This window comes from Epinephelus fuscoguttatus, linkage group LG2 (assembly GCF_011397635.1).
Source record: "Epinephelus fuscoguttatus linkage group LG2, E.fuscoguttatus.final_Chr_v1".
NCBI classification, from domain to species: domain Eukaryota; kingdom Metazoa; phylum Chordata; class Actinopteri; order Perciformes; family Serranidae; genus Epinephelus; species Epinephelus fuscoguttatus.
In genome coordinates, this window is record NC_064753.1 from 33458352 (window position 1) to 33481584 (window position 23233).

The following is a 23233-nucleotide window of genomic DNA, read 5'->3' on the forward strand; positions in this document are numbered from 1 at the left end:
AAAATGTCTTATCACGATTATCCTGGCCAGAATAATTGCAACTCATGACATTGTCCAGATATTTGTCAAAATAGGCTTAAAACCCTTAAAATGGCATTAAAACATACTGGGATCTCTTAACCTTACATTGTGTTTAGAAACAAACGTTTTTATTGCATTATAGAACACATCTTCACATCTCCTATCATCAATCAAGCCCCCCTGCATCTGCATAAACATTATGTGAGTCTTTCTTCGCAATTATGAGGATAATCCCAATAATGGAATTCACTAAAATCATGTATTCTCCCATCCCTGATCAGGCAGTACACCTTGTTTTTAATCAAGTGATTTGGGGGCCGTTGGTGGCTGATGGTCCCTGTGCAGCAGGCTCTACAATATGTGTAACTCATTTCTGCATCATAAATAAGCAAGAACGTCCAGGGCTTAACACAACAGCTTGTTGATGAAGGAGGAGTGAAACTGTAACTGTCTGTCTGGTTATGCATTTCTGTCCATGTTAAGAAATCCAACACAGTCATCATTTTTCTTCTGCGTATGTTGAGTCACTAACAGCAGCTTTTTTTCCATCATTTTCTCCCTTAAAAAATAGTTGCCAATTTTTGATAGGCTACCACATTAACTGATGATGTATACTGTTAAATTATGTTAAGGTATTAATTGACTGTGTTGTATTACTATTAGTACCACACTCCAACACATACACACACAGTCTCCCTCCAGCCTGCACTACATCCATATCCATTTCCTTTCTTCATTTGTCATCTGTCTGGTTTAGCCAAGTGACTACAGAGGGAAAAAAACTTTCACATTCAGTCTGCATGACTTTTCCAAGCAAATACATGATCTTCTGCTTTTTATGTTGGACAGTGCAATGTCCCAATTTTAAATCTGGGTATTCACCATTCTGGAGAAAAAGACAGAGATGCTTTATAAGTGACATTATGAGTAGTTTTATTGAAGACAGAATCGGTTTTATTTCGAGGTTTCGCTTTTACATGCTAAATATCCCTTGGTCATCAAACAAACAAACTGTGATTTCCAGTGAAAAGCCCTCACATTCTGGCACCTAATTAACTAGTTGAATTCAGATGTTCCCAATATTCCCTTTAAGTGACGTCAAATTAGATAATGCATTTTTCACCGGTGATCACACATTACATATAAAGCTAAATCTGTTCCAGCGCTGAAGCTTTATAGAACCTAAAATGAGTGAAAGTAGTCACATTCAGGATGTTATTTTGAAGGCATTTGATGGATTTGAAACCTTGGGATCTTACAGAATAAGAATATAAAAGATATATGGGGTTTGACTGTCTGTATATAACATGTTTGATGGTTGGCTGGTCATAAATATGTGCCCACCAAAGGTCTGGGGGGTTAATTTGTGGCAAGTTTATTCCTCTGCCAAGACACGAAATGTTTTCAAAAACAATGTACAAAAAGGGGGAAATAATAAAACTGACCGCAGCAGGCTGCCTCGGTTGTGTCATGGTGCAGGGGCTGCTGGTCCCACTAAACTTATTCACAGCTACTGTGAGCGAGACTGCCATGTAATGATTCCTGTCACAGGGCATGTGGAATGAGCCGTACCCGTGGACTGAGAAATAAAACAGATGGTTTTGGAGAAACAGAAGAAGAAAACAGCAAAAACATTGTGCATGTTTTTTAAGTGCAACTGAGTCACCAATCTCTCTCCCATGTGGAAAAAGCCTCCACATACTTTCCACTTGTGAAACAGCGCCAAACTGTGGAGGATCAAAACACAGTACAGTTTCAAGCTGCAGAATCTTACTTTAAAAAGTGCAATTTCTATATTCACTGATGTTATACAACACTCTTGAAACTCTGAAATGTGCACTTATCCTGTTTCTGTGTAAAAGAACGTATAAATATTTGTGAACAAAAGAGACATTCATTTCGTACTAGAATGGTGTATTTAGGGTATGACTTAATTTCCTGGGCTGTTTGGTCTCACTGTGAGATTTATGAGCTGTCTCTGTCGTAGCCTCTGGAAAGCTGCCTGGCTTATATCAAAATGATTCACCTCTTCTCTTCTTCGCTATCTGTCTCTGCTTTCCATACATCCATATTTCAACTGAGATTTATCTCCATTCTGGTTGTTTTCACAGTGAGTTTGTTGACCCCTCGGTGTGAGCGATGTGTGTTTTGGGGCTCGGTGGAGTGAAAACCTCATCTGATAATCTGGAACTGGCATTACTGCAGAGCGCTTTCTTCAGCATGATGTAATGTTTTAGATTTGGTTTTCCTACTTTTTATCACTTTCCAGGAAAGTCAAAACAACAGTGAAAATGACCTGCCTTAGACAGTCCATGGACCCTTTTCACAGCAGACATTTTGACTTGTCATAGTGGGAAAAGCACAGGTGAAATTGATAACATTAACGATGGCTCAGTTCCATTTCGTGTTCCAGTAAGCTGTTCCAGTGAGCCAGCATTCACAATACCAGGACCTCCCCTTACTGGAATGCAGCTATCATTAATGTTATGAAATACACCTGTGCTTCTCCTACTACGACAGGTCAAAATGTCTGCCATGAAACAGGTCTATTGCAATTAACACAATATGTGTTTATTTATTGCTGTCAAAGTTGCATTACATTTGTATGGGAATTAAGTTGTAAGATATGTCTGCAGTGCATTACCAAGCCACAATAATGTGTCTTTGACAAAAATAGTAATTAATTGAAATAAAATATGATATGCAATAAATGGTGAACAGCGATATAAAGCATTTGTAGTTGTAAAAGACAATGTTTGTTGGTAAATACCAAGTGGCTGAAAAATTAAGCCAACACAGAAGTGCCAAAAACTGCAATTCCAAGAACGGCCACTTGAGGCCGGCTCCAGCAGTGAGTCAGTCCCCATAGAATCCCATGTTAAAATGCCAAACTTTACAGCAGACATAAACATGTTAACAGCCTGGTACAAAGAAACTTTTAAGTCTCTAGGGCCGGGGCCACTTTGAGTGACAGACTGTCTGTCTGTGTGGTAAACATGAAGTTTGCACCAGCAGCTGATTAGCTTAGCCTAGCATAAAAAATAGAAACAGGAAACTGTTAGCCTGGCTCTGTCCAAAGATAACATACTTAAACTCCAAAGCTCACTACTTAAAAATGTTCTCCAATTAACAGTATGCAATTTGGGAGTGTGCATCTCCCTTGTTAGCAACATTACCAACCTCCAGAAAAAATACTGGCATTGTACGTTTCTGCAAACCACAGATACGTTACATTTGCACATTATTATGTAGAAGATATGTTGAAACTTTACATTTGTTTACATTTCAGCAATGTTGTGGTTAACCTGTGGTTAGGTTTAGGTGCAAAAAACACTTTGTTATCAAAGTGGTTTTGATAAGATCATGTTTTGGCTTAAGATACCCTATCTGGGGGCACAATCCCAGTACAAAAAGCAGCGATGTCTCAGAAGAAAGCAACCACTATTGGAAAACAAAGTGATGGGTCACTAAAAAGGAGCTGGAAAAATAGTGATGGAGTGTGACAAAATACCCACATTTGGTCCCTTAAAAGCTGCCGAAAACCCAGCAACAACTCAATATATCATAACTGGTTTTGTTGATCTCAAACAGTGGTCTGCAGCTTGGTAGGCATCTTGCCTGGCTGTCAAAATATCCACCATCCCCACCACCTCTGGATGACAAAGTCAGTTCATATATTACTTTACTTTAGAAATGTTGATATGATACATAAGAAATGTGTAAATGTAATGTATCTGTGGTTTGCACAAACATACAATGCCAACATTTTCTTCTGGCAACCAGTCTGTGCACACAAATCTATAACCAAAGGATTATTGAGACTTACTAAGTTCTGACATCCTTTACTGCACTGGTTTTGCAACCAGGAAATTTACAGACCAGTTGCATGCATCTTGAATCATCTCACTTGATGCTACTCAGTTAATCAAATTTATGCATTCCAGTAAGCATTGTGACTGAGATACACACACAGGGGACAGATGACACAAGAGACAACAGTCGGATAAATAAGTGAGTCAGACAGAAGTAGTGTGCTCCAAAGAAAGAGACAGCAAAAACAGCTGGTAATCAAGAATGAACAGACTCTTACATGTCCATTCTCCCCACAGGCAGTTTGAAGCCAGTATGTCTCGTAACGGTTATGATTTTGTGGGAGGGTGGTGAACAAAATGAACTGGGTCCATCCCCCTTTAAAAAATGATCAAAATGCCTGTTGCCTACAACACTGTTGGACTCACAATGGACATTAAACTACAGTAACAGCTGTGGAGTCTCCAAAGGATTCCAAATCTAAAAAATCTTTTTATAAGGTGTGTCAAGGTTTAACACATGTAGAGTCTTGGGAGTGCTTGTTTTTTAATGTGTGGTTCTCCACCCTGGGTTCACCAACTGTGGACGGGCTGTTTGGAAAGTGAGAGCCAGATGGCTGCAGCTGGATGGAATAATTGGAAGAGAGAGTGGAGGATTGTGGGAATGTGTGGAGTGACAGAAAGGTGAAAAGAAATAAAGTGGAAAGGGTTTAGAAGAGAGGTAGAAAGTTGGACGCTGGTTAATGTACTTGAGGGGTGGAGGCCGGGATGAGCAGCACTGGGGCCATGTTTGTCCGTCTGTCTGTCTGTTACACCCATGTCTGGCTGTTCTCCTGCTGCTCGCCTCCAGCTCCCTGCCTGGAGTAGTGAAAGTGGTACGATTTGTCAATACATAGCCTAAAATATGAGAAGAATGTACCGCACATTCAAAGGCATGAAAAGATGTAGTGACGCAGAAGTTCATCTTCCAAACAGCCAGAAAATGGTTGAGCAACCTAGTTTGAGGTTGTCAGCATTCTCGCTGCTCCTCGTCATCGCTCAAGTCTGAATCAGTCTGAATTTTCTGCACAGGATGTGAAAAGCAGCTGCTGGTCTGCTGACGATAAACGCAAGAGGTCGCGGAGAGCAGTCGGCCTGTGTGGAGACGAAACACTCTGACGAAGCACTTCCCAAGATTCCACAACACGGTGCTACAATACTGGGTTACCGTGGAAACCAGATTGGGTGAGGCCGGCCGCTGAAAGAGTGACAGCGGGGTTTGACTTGACAAGTGAGGGGCACTGATGGCGGGTGCTTCATCGACTGAATTATACGCTGAGTCACACGAGATGCTCACACACCCTTGAGATGAAGTAACCTCAGTGTCAACAGTCTTGAGGAGGAGCAGAGGCACCAGACAAAAATATTTTATCATTCACTTCTTTGCTGTTCCTTTTTTATCTGCAGTGATTTGCAGAGATGTTTTGGGGTCTTTTGGGAATGTCCAAATAAAGTTTCAAGTCTTGTCAAAGCAAGTCTCAAGTGTCAAGTCACAAATTTTAGAAGTCAAGATGCAACTCTATCAGGTCTCCCAGTGCTCCCAATTTGTGCTAGTATTGTTGTTAACAAGTTCTTTCAATGTACAAACAACAAATAATTTACTTATCATTGTTTTAAGTCCAAAACTTAGAATTGAAATTTTGAAATTATTGTTATTGCTTTCAGTTCTCAGGTCAAGTCCTAATTTTTTGACTTAAAAAAAATAACTGACTAAATAACTGCCTATAAATAACTGATTTTCTGGTCACTCGGGGGCAAAAACAAGCAATGAACACAATAATATCATTATAACCTTGTTAGAAAAAAGTTGCATTTGTCCAACTAAAAAGATGCTGCAGTCTAATTTTCACCCTCCTTCTCTCTTCCTTTTGGTCTCCACCAGCTCCCGAGGGAAATTTCTGGCTCTTAAGCTGCTAAATGTTCAACTTTGTCTTTGTCCCACTGGTGCTGGGCGGGCTTTTTTTTTTTTTTTGCTTAAAACAGCTGCTGGGTGCAGGCGAAAACAAAAATGAGCCAGGACAGTTGTGGGCAGTAAAATCAAAACGATGACGCCGGCGGCCTGATGAAACAATATAGACTGAAATGAACCGTAGAGCTGACGGGAACTGTAGCGTGGGCTGATAATTCTCTGCGGGTTCGTCACTACGAGCAACAACTTTCAGACACAAGTAATCATGTTAATGCTTTGGATGTAACTTTTAAAGAACACTTTGTTCACTTGTGGAATATGCCGCTTCAGACAGCTGTGTGTGCAGAGGTCAGTCACAGTTTATACCTCCTCCAGTCAAACCTGACATTGGCTGTGCTGCCATTTCCAGGCCGGCAGTCTGTCTTTACACTTCTGCATGTTTTCACACCTTGACACCAGGTATAAATAAGCCTGACCTTAACAGGGTAACACATGTATGTTTCTATTTCTTCAGTGTGCCATGCATTTGAGTGAAAGAAGAAGAGAGACAAAAGGAAAAGTGGTCTTGGTGGAAGAGTACGCTGTTTGCTACTAGTGTCCTCCTTTAACCCGTGCCCTCACACACAGTCCACAGTTCGGTCATTGTGAACTGGCTCAATGTGAAACTTCTCCTGTGGGGTTAATTTCCCAGACTGTCCCGGTGGTTTTAATGAGGCCAATGGGAAAAATAGAGGAAACAAGTCTGCATCTTGTTTACCCGCCTGAATGAAAAAATAGCCACTTTGTTAGCATTGCAAAATGAGCTTCGCAGACGTGCACAGAATTTGGGACCCATGTGAAAACGTCTGTGCCTTTTCCTGTTGTCACGCCAACGAAGACTGATTGTCATATGAAGAAGAGGCCACAATTCATCACATTAATGAATTCATGATCAGGCTGCCAGTGAAAAGGTGATGATATTCACACAGACAGGGCACATTTCCAAAGGACTTACAGTAAGCTCCAAAGCCAGCGGCGTATAGGGTGTCACTCTGACCGACCCTGGTCAATCTTGTTACTCACACTGTTGGCGCGTGTCTGCGACGTGCATTTGTGCACCGCCACCTTCCCAACAACCTGCCTCGTCATCTCTTATTGAGCAGGTTGTCCTCAAAAGCTCCTGGTGGAAGGAGACGAGGAGGAGTTTTGAGTGGGCAGAACTTTTTTTGGCCTTCAGGAGATGTGAAATAGAGCAATGTGCATTAATTAAGCCAGCCAACTGTCAGGCAAAACATATGCAGGAAAACACAAAGATGCTGTTGTTGGTGAGTAAGTACATGAGTTCCCGACTGTAGTAAAACCTGCTTGTGCCCAAAATGCTGAGCCAATTTGGATCTGTGTCCTCGTTGTTTTACTTGTGGTATTTTCCCCGTCTTTTAAAACATTTAGCTTTAATGAGTAAGCGCTTTCCATTATGTTCTGTTTCACTATTATTAGACAATAGGTTGTTTTCTCTATTATGGTAGGCTGACATGCACACAGCACAGAGCAGGAACAGGGTATATTCCAGCTCTCCTGCCTGCCTCCTAAAACTTCCTGATGACACCACAGACGGAAAGCAGACTTTCTTTGCGGTGACCCCGCAGAATGAAGGTTTACGAGACTCTAGCCAGTGAAATAATATAATTCGAAGTCTTGCCCTCTCTCTGCCATATGTTTTTCTCATTGTCGCTCCCTTCCTGCTCTCTCTGCCAGTGTGTACTTTTAAGGCCTGAAGGCAAAACTATTTCCCAACCAAAGCAGCGATCCTTTGCCGAAACTCACCAACTTTGTACGCCACAAACACACACACAAACATGAGATTATCGTCACTAAATATTCTCTGATGCCCTGATGATGCAGACACACTTTCCAAACCAGTGAGGGGAAATATCATTAACTGTGTACTTTGCTGCAAGCATCACCATTACTCACTCATTCCCGTCTAGACAACATGGGCATGCCGGCTCACCTGGGGCTGTATGGAGGAGGAGGCCCACCTGCCTCATCCCAGGTGAGGTCAGCCTGTTTTGGGAAATGCATGACAGCTTCTATTAAGATTATTTGCTCGGCCTCGATGGGAGTTAATGATCAACACAGGGGAAAACAACGTCTGTCATTTGAGATGCATGTAGAGGAACCACAGTGTGGCTCATTCCTGAACTGGAAAAGGTCACCTTAGCTTGAAAATAAGGAGCTGTGCTGACAGAATCCTGTGTGGAGGTGTAACGGAAGCACTCATGTACAGACCACCTCACTCCCCTCAACACACACATAGTCAGACACCTCCACAAATATACACAGCCGCAGAAATACACAGACACCTCAGCAAACACAGTCTGAAAAGTACGCTGACATTTATGTGTTGCATGTGGTCACGTAAGGATCTTGTAAATGAAAAAAAAAAAAAAATTGAAGAATAATCCTTCTCATTGCAAAATCTGTTCTCCCTGTCTTCAGATTTGCAGACACACCTGTGTTAGGATACTGTTTTGACACCATGACTAGAAATTATACACTGGCCTTCATATCGGCCGTGCCAACATGAGTGGGTCTGGAGAGGTTTGATTCAGAGAGGGGAGTGGTGGAGGAAGGGCAGAGCAGCTGTGGATGAGCAGTCTGCTAGTTGCTGAGTGAAGCCTGGGTCACAGTTCACACCCAGACATTGATTCTAGCAGTGGCTAACAGGAGGGATATAATAGCATTTCTTCAGTATTGGTAGGGTGGTGATGATCTCTCCTGCAAAGACAGACAAGTACTGATATTACAACCCTATCGCCAGACAAGAACGTCAATAATACACAATTCTGCAAAACCCTGGTTTATGTTCAGTCTGAGATTTCTTTCACATTTATTGTCAATGTTTTAAAAATGTGTCCTTGGTGAAGATTAAGGAAGGATTGTGGTTTTGCAAAATAAGCTATGGTGTAGGCATGGACAAGGATAGGCAGTTTAAACACTTGGGGAAGGATCTGGAAAGACTGTAGTTACAGTTAAACGCCACAGTTAATTGTAAGTCTGTGACAAACTCCAGTCTCATCACACACCCATTGCCACCCCACTTCCTTCTGAATCATTTTCTATGAATGTAATGCCTCAGGATATATTCTGGGTAGTAATGTGACAATGCATTAACTAGAAATCACACACACTTAACATACAGAAACTGCCATAAGAACACTTTGTTTATTGCCTGTCCTGCCTTCCAGGTAGTCATAAGTTTCAGTTATTTTCACTGAAGTAAAAACCAATGATGGAAAAATTCAGATCTTAGACCTATTTATTCTTTAAAGAGGGGTATCGTTGTTGATGCAGCACCACCACAAAACAGACTGGAAAACTATGTTAAACTCTCAAACACAACTCTGAAGTGCTTCACGCTTTATCTCCAGGACAGGAACTACTGTGTGTTGATGTTTCAGTATAATGTGATCATGTGGAGTCCCCCAAGGCTCAATCCTTGGACATCTTTTATTTAACATTTACATGCTTCCATTGAGCCAAATAATTTTAAACAAGCTCTTTAATCTAAAATGTTTTGTATAACTTGAATGCACCAATAAGATCATACCTATTGCAGCTGCATTACCATGCAATGCAACTGTGTGCTTAATGTTTACTATCTCTGGCATATTATATGTGGAGATACTACATGAAAGAAACCAGATTTACTGTATTCTACTGACAAGGAGGTCAGTTCCCACACATTTAAATCTTTATGGGTTGTTCACACACTGATGTCACATTACCACCTGAGTGAGAGTCTTTATAGGGTTATATTTATATCTTTCATTACTATAACAAACTGAACTCTTTGCTACCTAGATGCTTGAAAGGTAACCAAGAAATCTATGGTGGGATTTGGAATAAAAGGTCAGCAGTAATGTAAAGCAATTGTGATTTGTAGTTTAAGATAGCTAAAACAAACAAAACTAGTGGAATGGTATTTCAAGCTAAGATATAATGACTCAGACAGAAAGGGAAAGTGGAGTCAGTTGTATCAGACCAGCATCATAAAAGAATTATTTCGTGTGGGTGAGAATATCATACCACCTTCCATTGTATTATCCCTTTTTTTTCCCAGGCCACCATCCCCCACACGTCTCTTTCCTCTCCACTACCTTTTTTGGTCTCAGTCTGAACGCCTCTCTCCATTTGGCTCCACGTGAGACTGACTGCAGCCCTCCTCACACCATTTGCCACAGTGCTGTTTTCTGAGGGAAATATTTTACAGACTGTGCCACAGACAGCCAAACACTACAACCACAACGCTTTAACCCTCCAGTGTGTGTTTGATACTTGGATGTGACTGTTAACGGTTCACTGGAGTGCATCCCTGACCTCTCTGAATGACTTCTGCCAAATGTATTGTAATAATAAACTCCAGAGCTCATTTGGCTGCAGCTCTAACAATACTCCAGGTCGGCTATGACTCACATGGATGGCAGTGCAGCACACACACACAAAAAAATTATCACCAAGCTGTGAGAAAATGACTCATGGTCTGTGGATGGGCACACTGACAGACCTTGTTACATTATTTCCCAGCAGAATACTTTTCTGCATGGACAAAATGTTAAGAATGAACTGAGAGGAGTTCCCCCCAAAGCTTTCCCTGTTTAACTGAGAGTAGGCACTTATAGCTCACCACTGCCAGTGGAGTTACAAGCCTATAAAAACACCCTTGCACTCTCGGAAACAAAATTATCTTGTAATAAAGCCAGAATAGTTTGGTGTATGACTTACTTCTTCATTACTCAGTTGTGCCGGTAAAGCAAATTTCTGATTTGTGCCTTGTTTACGAGAAAAATAAAGAAATGAGAGGACAATGAAGCTGCAAAAAACACAAAGGACCAAAATGGACATTTTTAAAAACATCGCCCCCTGCCTCACATTCACCTTGGCTGACTTTGTAGTTATTTGTCAGACAAATTACAAAACTGTCAACACAGGGTAATCTGTCATGTCTTGCGGCTTTATAGGCTGTTAATATGACATCATCGGAGTGTGTATGTGCATGCATGCGTGTGTTTGTTTGCGTTTGATGTCTCTCTCCATCTCTAACCTCCTATAATTACACAGCTCATCCTCCCCTGAAGGACATGACATCAGAAACCACAAGACAGTTACTTATTTAAAAGGTGAAAACATGGGAACATCTTCACATGTTCACACAGTATGGAGGTTTATGTGACCATTTATCTGACTCATGGAGACTGTGACGCAACAGGAGGTGTGTAGTTCACATATGGGGTAGAGGAAGTAACATATCAGCCTTTCAAAACCTACCTGTATGGAAAACAAACACCTCTCCTGATACGTATGCAGATACTGTATATCAGTTTGAACTACAGTTGAACTGAACATTGCAGAAATGGTTTACCGCTAGACACAGACGCATTTGACGCATATACAGTACAATCTAAAATAACTGCTGCCGTTGTGCAAAAGTGACAATGACATGGGGGGGCATTGTGAAAGTTTGTGTTTGTTGTGGAGATGGTCTGGTCAGTGGTGAGTGTCTTCGAGTTAAAGAGGAAGTGCGGAGATTTCTGAGGTGAGGTCACTGAGGAAAGGTCACATTGCCTAATAATTTAGAAGGGAAAACAGGAAGTAAAACTTTTGGGAATCATTTCTCCAAGAAACAGATTTCAAATGAAAAAATATCTAAATTCCTGGTTACACAAAATGCATCAGTCAACCAAATGTCATCAGATCTGAATATATGTATTTATTATCATCTTTAAGTGCTTGCCTAAGGGCTTAACAAAAAATCTCTAGACTTTCTCATTTCATTCTCTAAATAAATCCTTTGTGCAACACAGTAATCTAGTATGCATGCTCATAGAGCCATACTTTGAATGTTATTTTAGCAACAGATTAGCCACAGACAGCAATGGCAAGCTCAGTTAGCAGCAAAATGTCATTGTAGACAATAGAAAGCAACAATTACAAAATTGCAACAGAAAAACCTGCCAATAATGTCTCCAGAGAAGGTATCAAAAGAGTCAACCAAATTGCCGTCGTCACTGTACATTTCTACAAACCATAGGTATGTTACATTTGTACATTAAAATGTAGCCAGTATGTTGAAACTTTTTCTTTACATTTCAATTTTATGTTTTAATAACACATGGTTAGGGTTAGGTAAGCATCATGTTTTCAGGCAGCAAGGCAGCAAGGCAGCAGGCAGCAACCTCTGAAGCTGAAAAATGAAGCCAACAGGGAAGTACCAAAACTCCAGTTCCTCTGACGTTCTCTTGAGGTTGGCTCCAAAGCGAGTCAGTCCCCATAGACCACCATGTTAAAATGTTATACAGCAGAAACAAACATGTTTACAGCGTGGTACAAAAACAGTTCAGTCACTGATTTTCCCATTCATGGCAACTGTATGGAGGTACATTTTCATATAACTCACCCCTTTAAATTGTATTAAGGCTTAAAGTTATGCTTGATTAAGGGCATAGCCGCTTTGAGTGACAGTCTGCCTGCTTGGCATCACCACAGTCTGTGAGTCAGATCCATCCCTCACTCCTCCACAGCTCCACCCTCTTGTCCAAATATGGCAAAGTGCCAAACTCGAGGCTTCAACACGTGAGTCCACAAACCAGTGGGTGACGTCACGGCGGCTGCGTCCATTATTTTTAAATAGTCTATGGTTTTGGCTTAAAATACCCCATTGGGTCTTAACAAACATGGCTGGAAATGTCCTGAACTGACATTTTGTGGGTCTTGAACAGTGGTCTGCTGCTCTCTGCTGCTTGGTACGTGACAGGTGTCACACCAGCCATCATCCCCTCCTCGTCCTGATAAGAAACTCAGTTCTTATACATGAAATCTGAACCGCAGTTCTTAAGAAACAATGATATTCTATGTATGAAAGATGCAAATGTAACACATCTGTGGTTTGCAGAAACGTGCAATGCTAAGATCTTATTTTGGCAACTGGGCTGAAAGAGCAGATATAATGTGTGTATCAATGTTTGTTTGGTTGGAGGTTGGCAAGGAGGGAATATCTGAGTGTATAAGTTAAATGAATTTAAATTTTAAGGCATAAACAGTATCTTAGAAATATCAGGAACTTGAAAATAACTAATTTAAGAGTCTTCTTTATGGCATCTTTTTGGTGTTTCATCCACAGCAGCAGGTATATGTCTAGCTTTTTCTAACCTGATATTGTTTCCTCTCTTCCATTTGAAAGTTTTCTCCTCCAAACTGCTCTATCAGATTACATCTAACTTTTGTCATCATCAAAGTTGTTAGCCAGTGACTCAGACACCACAACATCATCATTTGGCAGAAATATTAGGCTAATAAAACATCCTGTACGGACATCTTAGATCCACTCGCTGCTGTTTTCCAACTGTCTGCACTACAGGAAAGAAGCTGAGACATATGACTCCACTTCCCACCAATATTTTTCCAAGAGGTTAAGGCTTCCCCGAAGCAGTTGTGGGAAAAGTATTCAGATCCTTTACTTAAACAAAAGCACTAATACTACACTGTGAAAATACTCCACTACAGGTTAACTTAATTATGGAATAATATAAGCACTTTGTGCATGTGATTGGTCGTTACATTCTTTCCATGTCCTATACTCCATTATTCATATCTCATTACTGCTCTGAGAGGACAAATGTCTTATGTAACTGTAAATTAAAGGGGGGAGAGTAAATATACATTGAAAAGGAGAGCGTACTTTCTAATGTGTGTGTGTGTCTGTGCATGTACAGAAGTAAGAGTTCCTTATTGACTTAAATAACACTGACCCAGACGGTGAGTCCCTGCAGGCCAGACCAATGAAAACAGGCCCTCTGTTTTGTGGTTCTGCTCAGCACAGGCCCTCTCCCCTGTGCAAATGCAGCCGCTCTGACTGACTGCATGTCACAAACTCACACACATACACATACACACACACACACACACACACACACACACACACACACACACACACACACACACACACACACACACACCCACTCGCTTCATCTTCGCAGGCCCTCTGCTGTGGTGGAAACTCTGTGGACAGTGACATCATCATTCCGAGACCACTGAGTAACATTACAGAGAGGAGAGTGGAAATGTAGTCCCGGGCAACGAGTAACATCACAACACTGCGGCACCTTGTTACTGTCATTACTGTGCCGCAATCACGGAAGCAAAGGCTGTGGGGTGAAACAATTGTGGCTGCCCACAAAAGGACACAAAAACACACACAAACACACACACGCAAAAAAACCAGAAGAGCAAAAACATTTCTCCGAGGACACCAAGTGAGCTAATTTATCATCTAAAATTTCCACTTTCCAAGAAAAATCTTGCTTCATGATAAAATCATTGAGAAACGAAACATCCTGGACAGCCTTTGTTTACTCGTTCACTATCACGTCCTTGTTATGGAGTTGGGGGGGGGCAGGCTATTCCCTGATATGTTTATCTGTGCCGTGGACGATAAGAGGTTCTGGTAAATTCTTGTGCTTATTTGTTCTCTCCTGTGGATCGAAAGCATATGGTTTCATTGCATAACACAGACAGAGAAGGCGAACATGGGGAGAGATGACTTCACATAATTATAAGAAATGGTAGGCCGGTAGACTCCCTTGTGGGGCTACAGCTTTGATTTTTGGCCACTGGCCTTCCCTGCAGACCCTGGGCTTCTTAGCACATGCCTGAAAACAAATGGAGTGTTAGTCAGTGTTTCCTTTTCCCAGGAATCAGCAGTTTAACACAGTTTGACACAACCAGAGGACAAAGAGTTCCCCATGCACACTGCTGCATTAATAGACTAACATCTGTAGAGCACGACTCAGATCAGATTGCTTCAGATGACTTTATCCTTTAAGGTAGCAAGAAGTGTTCACACTTTTGATGACCTGTGGAACCTAAATCTGTTTGCATTTACTGTCTTTGTGAATGCAAAGACTCAACCTGTATTAGAATTGGCTTATTAGGAACATAACATTTTGAATGAGGAGGCTGAAATACTTTCAATAACAGTACAAAACTTACTATCAACCCTTAACACGTTAATAGAGAGGTTGTATATTTTTGTAGCATTTGTATTCAAACAACAACTTTTAATGACTTTTTCACTAATGTAACTCCAGCTAAAGGCTTACCCCCAAACCTCAACCACGATAAGTACATGCCTAAGCCTAACTTAAGCCAAACCTTTAAGAGGCAACAGTTATTCTGATGCAGACAAAAAGTTGACGTCATAACTAAAAGTTCAATTATGTACCTGCCATCAGTCCCAAACTGATCGACGAGTCTTTCAGTGCATGGACTCACAACAGAAAACAGAGGGAGGTTACTAACTTTGAGCTTTAAGAAACACCAGTTGACAAAACAATCCCATCTTAATGTGTGAAGCCCATGGACACCTTGTGATCGAAGTAAGTGGACCTTAGGTGAGATTGTTTTGTGATCTAGGGCCTTAACACACCATGCTAACAGTCGGCTGTCAGTCACAGTCTGCTGCACACAGATGGCAGTTTAGCTCACAGCACGAGAGGAGAAACAGGAGTGAAATAAGCATACAAACGACTGAAACCAAGAAGGTGTGATATCAAAACAAACTTGGTATATTAGGTAATTTTTTTTAGCCACTGAGCTCATTAATAGAAATGGTTTGTGACTGTGTTATTATGGTAAATTATGCTTTGTTCTTTCAGTGTCATTACCAAGTTGTGTTAATGTGCTAACTGGCTAAACTAGCATCTTAAATCCGTCCTTTCGCTCTTCCAATTTTCCCCTTTTTCACTGACAAATACAGACTACCACCGCCTGCTGCTATGGAGAGTTAATTCCTCTTGCGCAAGTGCAGAACTTTCATGTTAGCTGGCCATTGGCTTTAGTCTTTGCGGTGTGTTCAAATGCAACTTTTGGCCAAGACACAGGTGAGGAGAGGTGCCACTGGTTCTATGATGTCATTTTGGTGTATTTGGGCCTTAAGTTGTTATATTTTTTTCTCATCTTGAAGTTAAACTCTTTCATTATGTGCCAGTACACCCTAAATTTATTCAGTTACAAACAGTATGGACTGGGCATTTAATCTATTTCCAATAAGGAATCTCATACTGAAGGGAACTGCAGAGAGATCAAATTGAGGACACTAACTTTATTAGATACTGAACATGCTGGCCTCAGTTTACTGGTTGAAAATTAGACGGCCCACTATATGGCATAGTGTAGTTGAGATGCACAAACAGATGATTAAACTGAGCAAATATACACTGTTTGTTTTTCATGCATCCTCTGACTGAAGAGTCTCCTCAGCAGGACAGAGACAGCGTCTGCTCTGAGTCCAGAGAACAGACTGCATTTATGAATCATTTCCGTGCTGATGGGTGGGGGTCAGAGCAGGTCACAACACTCTCTCTCTCTCTCTCTCTCTCTCTCTCTCTGCACTGTGACTTCTACACCCTCTGGTCAGGGAAATGGTCCATTGTTACTGTACACCGCATTACTAAATACAGATCAGAGGTTTTCATAACTTGTGCAGAGGAAAAGGGAAAAGAGAGAACTTTTACAGCTTGTGTTTCAGCACTCAGATACAAGCTTGTTCTTTTGTTTTCCTGATTCTGTGTTTCTGATCTTTTCATACCACCACATCCTTTGTTTCCTTCTCATTTTGTTCCTGATTCACTGTTTTACTGACCCTGTAAAATATTCTGCCCGGTAATAGAGCTCCAGTACATCCACATGCTCTCATTCACCCCATTTATGGAGCAAAATACAGTCATACCACAAATATTCCTGAAGTGAAATGCAGTTGATCTGGCATTCAAGAGGCAGCATGACTACTTCGCCATCTCTGTCATCATTTATGCTTTTGTAAATGGGTTTTGTTGTATGTGTCTGGCTAGCTCTGCAGACGATTACTGATTGTGCAAACTATGATCCAAGTCTTCTGTCTGGTTCTGGGTTTGATTCAGAGCTAAATACAAATACAGTCCACATTCCCCATAACCCAGGTGTCATGCCTCCTCTTACAGTAGCAGGCACCATTTTTCACATTGTATACATTAGTATTTGCCAGAAAACGCTGCAGGTACAAACCGCCCTCCATCTCTAAGCTGAACCACAGCAGAGAGTGCAGATGTGTTTATTCTTTGGCTGGACAGATGTGTTGAGAAAGTGAGGATCTTTAGTTTAGGGGCACTGTGACTGATGGGAAAGGCTAGACAAAAAGGGAGTCAGACTCTATAACTGATACAACACAGCTGTCTGGCAGATTACATTACACTAAAATGCCAGAGCGGTCCACATTAACTTTGCTTGATCACATTTGATGGGCTGTGAGGAAAGGTGAAACACAGTTGGGGTGGAGAAAGTGTTCCATGGAGATTGTAAAAGCAGATCTGGGTTCAGTGTTTATTACCCCAAAGAGATGCTCCTCCAGATGTGCACCATAAATACATGTAAGAATTCACATGCATGTGTAAAGATGAACCAGCAGAAACACTTTCTCACACATGCAGCCCAAAATGCACACTCCCTCCACTCATGTTATGGTGCAGAACAAAAAGAGAAGGTCCTTGGGCTGGTTCTACTCAGGTTTCTTGGAACCTTGGTGCTATCTAGAAAACCAGCCCACATTTACACCTGTTTTGAGCTGTACCATTGCTGCTTGTACCAAAACAAGCAGGACAAGATGATGAGAAGTTGTAGAAAACTATTAAGGCCCAGACACACCAAACAGACTTCAGAGAACTAGCAGCGACTAAGGCACCATGTTGCATTGCCTGACATTGCCATGTCTCGGCCAAAAAAGTTGCACATGAAAACACTGCAAAGACTGCAGCCAACAGTCAACCAGCACATATGTTCTGCACCTGCGTAAGAGGAATTTATTCTCCACACCAGCAGATGGCGGTAGTCCGTAAACGTCATTCAAGAGGAGAAACCAAAAGAGCACTATGATGCTAGTTAGCCACTTAACACATCAACAACACAATCCAATGTTGAAATAACAAAGAATATTTACCGTGCACCAGTGAACAGTAACACAAACACCACAAAATGTTTCTGCTAAAAAGTTCAACGACTGAAGAAAAACAATCTGAACATATATAACAAGTTTGTTCTGGTCTCACTCCCTCTTGACTTTGGCTCTTTGTTTCTCTTCCCATGCGCTGAGCTGGACTGCCAATCAGAGTGATTTCATTCACCGACGGGCTCCTCAGTTGCCGCCACCAATTCAACATGTTGATCCGCCAAAAAAGGCCCAACAAAGGGCAACAGTGCAGGACACACCTCACCTACAAGGGTGGCAGATGCTCACCAACAGCCCAACTTTGACTGACAGCAGGCCATCAGTTTGGTGTGTCAGGGCCTTTACATGCGCAGCTCCATCCTCTCTTTCCAATCTGTTGAATGACACGCCCACAGATGTCACGGTTCATACTTCAGGTAAAAGAAAAGCTGCTATTTCTTTGTCTCTAGCCGGGAATCATTTTTTAGGCTCTGATTTTTGGTCATTTTTGGTTGAAATACTCCAAATGGTTCAAAATTAGGTGTGGGAACCGGAAGGGAACTATCAGAGGCTACACAGTACAGTGGTGCTTTTGGCTAATTGCTAATGTCTGCATGCTAACATGCTGATGTTAGCAGGTAAAATGTTGACCATGTTCACCATGTTCACATTTGCTAATTAGCACTAAACACAGTGCAGCTGAGAATGATGGGAATAGTGTTGCAGGTATTTGATCATGAACCAAAATTTTGGACAAATTAAAAGTTCCCTGAGGGTGGAAACGTCAGATAATCACCAGAGTGGCTGCAGTCTATCCTGTTCAGGCATAATTGTGTGTATCAGATTGGAGAGCAGTCTGTCCAGCAGGAGATCACCAAAATCAGACTGATTAATTCTCTGTGGACCATGAATGTCAGTGCAAACATTTTCCAACCAACAGCTGAGATATAAACATCTGCTGGTGAAGATCATGTGACATGTTCGAAAGCTCCAGAGCAGCTATTAAATGGACTTTGAGGTGAGACCGTTTTGCCAACAGCTGTTTCCAAAGCCAAAAACAAACTCTGAACTCAAAGAGAGAAGATTCTCAAACATCACTCTGGATTTTAAAAGCCCACTTTGCCTCCTGGTCTCATTTCACAGTACTCACACTCATCAACGAAGAATTTTAAGCACTTGACAAAAACAAAAATTGACTTATCTACGCATTCTATGCTGTGATTGCTCACATTTTTACACCACTAATGACTGTTCTTCTGTGAGAGCACGCACTTAAAAAGCCTCGACTCTGTCATTCTCTGGCTGCCGTCCACTGAGGCGCGGCAGTGTTGCGTACTTGGCTGTGGCCTCGTGGGAGTGATCTGTCCTCTTAAACCACACCAAACAGCACCAGCGTTTATTAAAGCCCCTGTCGTGTTTACAGTCTTTCCTTTTAACTCATCTGCTTGGAAGTGGTTTTACCATGAGAGGAAAGAGGGGAGCAAAACACTCGTTTGAAAATGAGCGCTACGAAGAAGATGAGCTGGTTCTCCTTAGGGCCTCCATGCAATGACTCGGTAGATTTGTGCAGGTGGATGCTAAGAATTGGAAACAAGCATTGGTGAGATCAGCTGGGTGTTCGGTACATACACTTGCTACTATAGAGTGGCTGCAAACTTCCACTCTCATCTCTGGAGTAGAAAGCACAGCTGAGGCTTATCTTATCCTGCTTTCAGAAAGAAACCCAGCACAAAAAAAGCTGGTTCAGACTTGTGTGCTACACTGGAGTTTTTTGAGGGGAAATCACTTATCATGGCCGCGGAGAGATAACATTGTGTTGTTGTTGCTGTCCCATAATGCTTCTGTGCAGGAACCATGCTGGTTTGATTTGAGTCTGTAATCTCAGTGAGACATCTCCTGACATTTTCAACAGGATACACCATGTCTGAAAATGTCTCCATGATTTCAGCTGGCCAGAGTGAAAATACTTGTATGATGATTCAGCACTTTAAACACAATGGAGGTGACAGTTCACAGACTCATGTGTACATACAGACAGGCTTTATATGGCCTGGGTTTGGGAGGTAAGCTCCAAAACATCCACTGCTGTGTATGCAGTTAGATGTTGTTAGGGTACCTTTTCATCAACCTCAACTGCAAGGATATCAGTGCTGTAATGTACACAGTAAGCCGAATAAATATAGCGTCACAGAAGTTTTCTTGTCACATATTAAAGGCACAAAAATAGCAGACAGTTTCCTCTATTGGCTCCACACGTAGCAGTAAGTGTGGTTACTTCATTTCATCACCCCGTCATTTAAAGAAGTGTGTTTTGCTTCCTTCTCTTGGATGTTTGGGCTTCACTGTGCAGAATGATTTATGTGCAGTTGACACCAGAAGCTTGTTTTCATATTAATCTGCTGAAGGGGGAATTTTTCTCAGTGCTTACCTTAAATCAGGGTTAAAGGTACAGTTCACCCCAAAATTAAATATAGACTACATTTTTTTCTCTCACTTGTGGTGCTATTTATCAGTCTAGATTGTTTTGGTGTGAACTGCTGAGTGTTGGAGATATCGGCCACAGAGACGTCTGCCTTCTCTCCAGTTTAATCAAACTAGATTGCACTCAGCTTGTGGTGCTCAAAGCGGCAAAAAAATACATTTGAAAAACTCAACAGCAATGTCTTTCCAGAAATCATCACCTGGTTATTCAAGATAATCCGCAGACCTTGTTGTGAGCAGTTTCATGTAGGAACTATTTACTTTCTACCAAACTACACCTGCAAACTGTATCACCATGCAGAGGGAAGCAACATTACAGCTGCAGAGGAGGATGCAATTAATGTTTTTATCTCACACTGGCTCAGTGGTGCTAGGTGAGCTTGTAATAGATGCACATTTCTTTCTGCACAGTGATACCATAGGGAGAAGTTTGGTTGAAAGAAAATAGTTCCTACATGAAACTGCTCATAACAAGGTCTGTGGATTATCTTGAGTAAGCTGACTCTACTGTCTGACTCTTCCCACTGTCTCCACGCTCAGTATGAGCTTTTACCCTCAGGCAGATGATACAGGATGGAAACATTTAAACTGAACTGTTTTAAGAATTTGTGCCAGCCTCAGTTTAGATTTTAAATGATGTTGCTTGATGCTTAGGGGTTGTGTTGTGTTTTGCTTATGGTGCTCTGTTGTGTGCTGGTGTTATCTGCAATACTGTTATGTGTTTTTATGATTTTTTATGGTGTAGGCTTTTCATTTCTTCTGGACTATCATATCGTATCCTATCGTATTGTAACTAGGTCATGATTTCTGGAAAGAGACACTGCTGCTGAGTTTATTAAGTTTATTTTTTTGGTGCTTTGAGCATCACAAGCTGAGTGCTATCTAGTTCCATTATACCAGAAAGAAGGCAGACATCTCTATGACCGATGTCTCCAACACTCTGCAACTCACACCAAAGCAATCTAGACTGATAAATAGCAGGAAAAACATGTATTTTTGTTTTGGGGTGAGCTGTACCTTCAAGGCGTCCATATGCAAGCATGATTTTGTGACACTATTGCTGGGTTTGAGGCCAGTAGTGGTTCACTATGTAACCTACACAAGTGCGATGCGGAAACTTTAAACTTCTATTCGACAAAAACTAAGAATGGACGTTTCAGTGAAGCACAAGACATCCTGTGCACAGCTGTGAAATTTCTGAGGCAAAAATATTTACATAGTTATGGATTCTGGAAAAAACATTGTTAGACTATTTTCAGTCAGTATTCCAATATGTCATCCTGAAAACACCACATACAGGTAGCCTACTTATTTCCATGTATGCTTTTTATGCTTCTACTCCAATTCAGCCCAGAGGGAAATTGTGCTTTTTACTTCACTAGATTTAATTCACAGCTGTAGTCTCTAAAAAAGCTTCACTTCAACCAGCTTCAACTCTGCAACAGTAATGCATCAGCAATAACAGTCCAATAATAAAGGAGCCATTCTGCACAATGAATATTATTGACTTAAATATTTTTCTGACAGTACGTCTCCATTTTCACTTAGGTAAAGTTGAATGCAGGACTTTCACTTTGTGTTATCTATATTTCAAAATGTATACGAGGCAGTTAAAGCTATCCTATAGAGTCCTTATCAGTCATTAACATGAGCCTTAACCTCATCTCTCTACAAAAAATATTTTGCTTTATTATAAAACTATTTATTGTATAATCACTCTTTTGAAAAACAGCTTTGATTGATTTTAAAATTGACACTTTAATATGCTGCAATGTTGATACAACCCAGTCAGCTGTAGCATAAACCTATATATCACGGAGTTAAGTCTTTTATTTAAATTATTCTCAACTTTTAGGTTATGAATTTATCGTATGGACTATGGTGGGGCCCAGTTTGTCATTCCCAAATGGCCTTGAGGTGTTTCATTTAACAGCCCAACATTGTCACATTTTTCAGGGTGTGCTCAAAGAGAAAGCCAATTCTCTCCCGTGTGGGTTGCAAAGATTTTTTAAAAATGATGTAACCTGAAGATCCTTCAGGTCGATTTTAATGGCAAGGGGGGGGGGGGGGCCCACATCTGTCGTCACTCTCTGTCTCCTTAGTATATACAGGACAGAGTGGAGAGAGACCATATGTTCCATGTTCTCTGCTGCCTCTCAAGTTACCACAAAATGAGCCGCATCTCTGGCTGAGATCCTGTGAACCCATTATGGAGACTTTATTCCTTCAAACTGTAATAAATTAAGAGGGATACAGGCTGTTAGGCCTGGCTCCCACTATGAGGACATGACTCCTCTTGCAAGAAAACACTCGACAAACTGTTGTTGGCACCAGCATCCAAATGCTCATTTGGATGCTGGTGTCAGAAGAGAGGTGTCTTTCTCTATCAATAGATGTTCATCCAGGTGGTTTGTAAAGTATACTGTGCAGCCTCTTCAGATCAAACTCCTTAAGCATTATACTATATATGTGTCAGGTTAAAGTCTTTACCATTCCACTCCATGCTTGTACTGAATGCAAAATATTCAAAAGCTGCAACTTGTGCAATTCAGTGGAAACATTTTAAGGTTAAATTCCTCTTTCTTGTCCTCGCTGCCAATTACTCACCTCTCAGTGTCTGTCTACTGTACGTTATAGACGCAAACTTAAGCATAACTTAAAACTTAACACTTAAAAAAAAGGAGTTCACACTTGCTGATCAGCATTTTTCCAAACAGGGTAAAAGGTTAGTATTATGCTTTTTCTTTGTGGCAAATAAAAGGGGAAGGAATCCTAATTTTGACACGGCCAAGGATGGAGAAACATACAGTGATGACGAACAGTGGTTTCAAAGAGCAGCAATAAAAGTTTACAGTTGAAACAGTAAAGAGGATAGTATGTTTGTTGTTTTGTATTTTTGCAAAGGAGTTGATGGTTGCCCCTGAAGTTCACCTTGTCAACTGTTACACACACAAAAAAAAAATCAAATAATTCCCAAGA